This window comes from Chrysochloris asiatica, unplaced genomic scaffold, assembly GCF_000296735.1.
Source record: "Chrysochloris asiatica unplaced genomic scaffold, ChrAsi1.0 scaffold00085, whole genome shotgun sequence".
NCBI lineage: Eukaryota > Metazoa > Chordata > Mammalia > Afrosoricida > Chrysochloridae > Chrysochloris > Chrysochloris asiatica.
Window position 1 is genome coordinate 7,009,588 of NW_006408603.1, and position 5,084 is coordinate 7,014,671.

The 5,084-nt window shown below is 41.9% G+C and overlaps 1 pseudogene; it reads right to left on the reverse strand.

Moving 5' to 3' along the window:
* Positions 1–1,021: 1,021 nt before the first annotated feature.
* LOC102812794 lies at positions 1,022–4,203 on the reverse strand (annotated as a pseudogene).
* Between the last annotated feature and the right edge of the window lie 881 nt (positions 4,204–5,084).

Genomic DNA, 5,084 nt, shown 5'->3' on the forward strand with positions numbered 1-5,084 from the left:
GTCTCACACCTTTCCCAATTTTAAAATATTCAGTGTTCCCATGTTCTGTTTGAACAACTGCTTATTGGTCTAGGTACAGATTTCTTAGAAGTACAATTAAGTGTTCTGGAATATTCATACTTCTCAATGTTGTCCTGGAGGAATGGTTAAATATCACAGACTTGCTGTTGGTTTTTGCTGCTGGAAGATTGGGTACTCAGCAGTGACTATAGCCATGTCAGCCTTGGTGAGCAGAAGCCCATGATGCTAAGCCCATGCATAACCTCCATCTCTGCTACCATGACCACTTTGTTTATGAGTCCATTGGGCAATGACAGGAGTGGCTGGAGCAAAAGTATGATTAGTTTCCATAGAACATGCCATTCTATCCACTTGATTGTAAAATCCTCCTGTGCCGAGGTAACCCTTTGGTTAACATTCACATGAGACACAAATATTTTTACTTTATTTTTTGCCCATTCAGAGAGATCTATCCACATACCTCTTCCCCACACCTCCTTGTCACCAATTTCCCAATCATGTTCCTACCAAGTCTATGACAATTCAGCTAAAACATTGGCTACAACCCATGGATTAGTATTTTTCCTTCCAAGCAAAATGAAATACCAGATGCAATACTCAAAGATCTGCCCACTGAGAAGATTTCTCTTCATCACTATCCTTAAGGAATGTTCTGTAAAGGGGTGGTAGTGTTTCTGCAGTCCACTTTCAGTTGGTATCTGTACATAGTGTAGAACCATCTGTAAACCAAGCAGACTTTTCTCTTGCTCAGTCAAGAGGCCATAGGTAGAAACTGGAAAAGAGAAGGTTATGTGACAGGAGTGGACCATTGACACGTGGGCCACTTCCTCATGCAACTTACTTATGCCTTCAGGTCCTGCTTGAACACAATATAATATATAACATTTCCATTTCATGGTGGAATGCTACTGTGCATGTCCAAATTTATCATTCTGTGGGTCAGACAACACTCAGTTCATGATGGTTATCTCTGGTCATATGGTGGCTTGGTGGCCCATGCTTAGGTGCTCAGTCTCTAATAAGACCCAATAACAAGCCAAAAGCTGTTTCTCAAAAGTAGAGTAGTTATTTGCAGAAGGTGGCAGTGCTTTGTTCCAAAATCCTAAGGGTCTGCACTTTCATTGACCAATAGAAGCCTGCAAAAGACTCCAAACTGCATCTTTATCTGCCACTGCCACTTCAAGCACCATTAGATCAGCTGGATCATATGACTCAAACATAAAAGCAATTTGCACAGCAACCTGAACCTGTTTCAGAGCCTTCTTTTGTTCTGGGTCCCACTCAAAACTATAAGCTTTTTGAGTCACTCAATAGTCACTAGACAAATAGCACAATCAATTGAGTGGTTTGTTGTCTCCAAAATCCAAAGAGGCCCACTAGGCATTATGCCTATTTTATAGTTGTGGGAGGAGTCATATTAAATAACTATTCTTCATTTTAGTATAAATATACACCACTGAACCCCTAGAAATTTAACTGAAGTGTAAGGCACCTGAATTTTTGTCAAGTTAACTTCCTACCCTCTAGAACACAGATGTTTTACCAGTAAATCTAAAATCATGATAATTATTCCTTACTAGGTACAGTCAGCATAATATCATCAATGTAATGGAACAGTGTGTTGTCTTGTGGCAGGAAAAAGTGATCAAATACCTAAGAACTAAACTATGATATAGTGATGGAGAGTTGATGTACCTTGAGGTAGAACAGTGAAGGTGTATTACTGGCCTTGCCACTTGAAGGCAAACTGCTTTGGTGATCTCTAGAAACTGGAATTGAAGAAAAGGCATGGGGCAAATCAACAATTACTTGCCGGGCACCAGGAAACATTAATTTGCTCAAGCGATGGAATGACATATGCAACAGCAGCTGTAATTGAAGTCACCATCTGATTATATTTATGATAATCCACTGTAACTCTCCATGATACAACTGTTTCCCCCCCCCCCACAGGCAAGATTGCTGAGTAAAATGGGGATGTGGTAATCACCACACATGCATCCTTCAAGTATATAAAAAAGACTAGAGGGAAACTACCTTAAATATTATTTGCAGCTGTTTTGAGCTAATGGATTTATGGGTGGTTACATTGTTTTTCCACCACTCATCTGTCAGTTTGTCATACTGTGGTGGCTTGTGAGTTGCTGTGATTCTGAAAGCTCTGCCATTGGTATTTTAATTACCAGCAGGGTCACCAATGGTGGACAGGTTTCAGATGAGCTTCCAGATGAAGACTAGGAAGAAGGAGTGACAAACTACTTCCGAATATTTAGTGACTGAAACCTTATGAATAGCAGAAAAACACTGTCAGATATAGTGCCAGAAAATGAGCCCCTCAGGTTGGAAGGCATTCAAAATGCAACTGGGGAAGAGCTGCCTCCTCAAAGTAAAGTTGACCGTGATGATGTGAACGGAATAAAGCCCATGGGAGAAAAGCCTGTGGGACCTTCATTTGATGATGGGGCACAACTCAAAGTAAAGAAAAAAACCTGTGAACATCCACTGAAAATAGGAACATGGAATGTACAAAGTATGAATCTGGGCAATTAGAAGTTGTCAAAAATGAAATGGAATGCATAAATATTGATATCTTAGGCATTAGTGAGCTGAAATGGACTGGTATTGGCCATTTTGAATCTGATGACCATATGGTTTACTATTCCAGGAATGACAAATTGAAGAGGAATGGTGTTGCATTCATTGTCAAAAAGAACATATCCAGATCAGTCATGAGGTAGAATGCTGTCTGTGATAGGAAAATATCCATGCACCTACAGGGAAGCCCAGTTAATACCACTATTATTCAAATTTATGCATCAACCACTAAATCCAGTGAGGAGGAAATAGATCCTACCAACTTCTTCAATCTGAAATAGATCAAACATGCAATCAAGATGTATTGTTCATTACTGGTGATTGGAATGCAAAGGTTGGGAGCAAAGACAAAGGATCAGTAGTTAGAAAATATAGCCTTTGTGATAGAAATGATGCTGGAGATTGCATGATAGAATTCTGCAAAACCAATGATTTGTTCATTTCAAGTATCTTCTTTAGACAGCATAAGAGGTGACTATACACATGGACCTCACCAGATGGAATACATAGCAATCAAATTGACTATATCTGCAGAAAGAGACAATGGAAAAACTCCATATCATCAGTGAAAACAAGGCCAGGGGCAGACTGTAGAACAGACCATCAATTACTCATATGCAAATTCAAACTGAATTATGTGATAGTTTACATGGGAGAACATTAGTTTTACATTCATTCTATCATATATCATCTCATTGCCATGGTTACAATCCCCTCCATGCAATCCTTCCCCCATACCCCCCAGGTCTTCAGCACACAGTCGCTCTCCCTCTCTGGATCTAAAGTCTCCAGCTGCTCCATCGCTCCACATCATCATCTCTGGTTCCATTTCAGGCATCCCTGCTTCTCTGGGTAGGGTCCCGCTCTCTGCTCTTCTCCCTTGATGGTCTTAGGGACCTCCGCTCCTAGACTGAAAAGTTAATCACGCCCCTCCTTGCTATAAAACGTCTACCTTCACATTTCCGACCCTCACAATCAGACCCTGACTCCTTCTTGACCTTCCTTCCAGCATAGGATGCCCAGGTGGCTGTTGTGTAGGGCTCCGCCAACTCCTGAACCCTGGCTTCCTCGTGGTGCATATCTCCGCATCCATGTAGAAGACGATTTGCACCACCGCCTCAGGAGCACCCCCAATGCTTCTGCCCAGCTCTTTTGGGGCAAATTCGGATTCTGGGTCAGACTGGAACTCGGGGGTACTAGTGCGCAGTTGAGATGCAGCAGGCATACCATATCATCCACGGTGCGCCTCCAGAAATTCATGCAAATTAAAAAAAAGAAAAAACTCGGCATCCTGGGTGGGGTCTCTACAGACCACTCTCCAGGGACCCCCCCTCTTCCTGGGAACTCATGGGATATGGTGCTCAAATTCACGCCCTCACCCATCTGGATCAGGATGGCTTTGGCATTCTCCTTCCTCACAAAAATCTTGTTGAGTATGGGGTGTGGGCCCAACGGGATGAAGAACCCGTGCAAGGTCTCCTCAATTTCTTCTTGGCCACAGTCTTCTGGGATGCCTGTGACCAGCAGGGCCCTGTGGATATCTACATCCATCCCCCAGCACCAATCTTCCAGAAGGTTCGCCGACATCGGATGGCTCTAATTGGCGGTAACGGGTATGAATCACGTGTTGGGGAAGCTTCGGGGAACCGGTCCTGGTCCTTCACCTGCCCGGTAGGGTCTGTGCAGCCAAGCTACAGAGAGGCCACTCGGAGGTAACCTTTCCGCAGGCACTAGTCAAGGCTGCTCCAGAGCTGCATATCTAGACCGAGAGAACTAGAGAAAGTGGCCGCCTTTCCTAATTTTAAACCATTCAGTATCCTCTTGTTTTATTCTAACAAGTGTCTCTTGGTATATGTATAGGTTCCTCATGAGCATAATTAAGTGTTCTGGAATATCCATTCTTCATAATGTTATCCACAGTTTGTCATGATCCACATAGTTGAAAGGCTTTTCATAGTTAAAAAAGCACAGGTAAACATCTTTTTGGTATTCTCTGTTTTATGCTGAGATCCATCTGACATCAGCAGTGAGATCCCTAGTTCCATGTCTTCTTCTGAATCTGGCTTGAAATTTTGGCAGTTCCATACTGATGTACTGTTACAACCTTTTTTTTTTATTATCTTCAACAAAATTTTACTTGCATGTGATTTCAATGGTATTGTTTAATGATTTCTACATTCTATTGGGTCACCTCTCTTTTGGATAGGCACAGATATAGATACATTCCAATAGGTTGGTCAGGTAGCATCTTTCAAATTTCTAGGCATAGATACGTGAAAGCCTCCAATTCTGCATTAGTTTGTTTAAAGTTTTCTGTTTGTGGGCCATCAATTGCTAGAGTCCATCAACTGTTTTTCACCAATACTCAGTGTAGCTTGAACTTCTTTCTTCAATACCATCATTTTTCCCCCCATTTAAATTATAGTGTTGTTGTTGTTTTCAAGTTTTTATTGTGAATTGAGTGATAG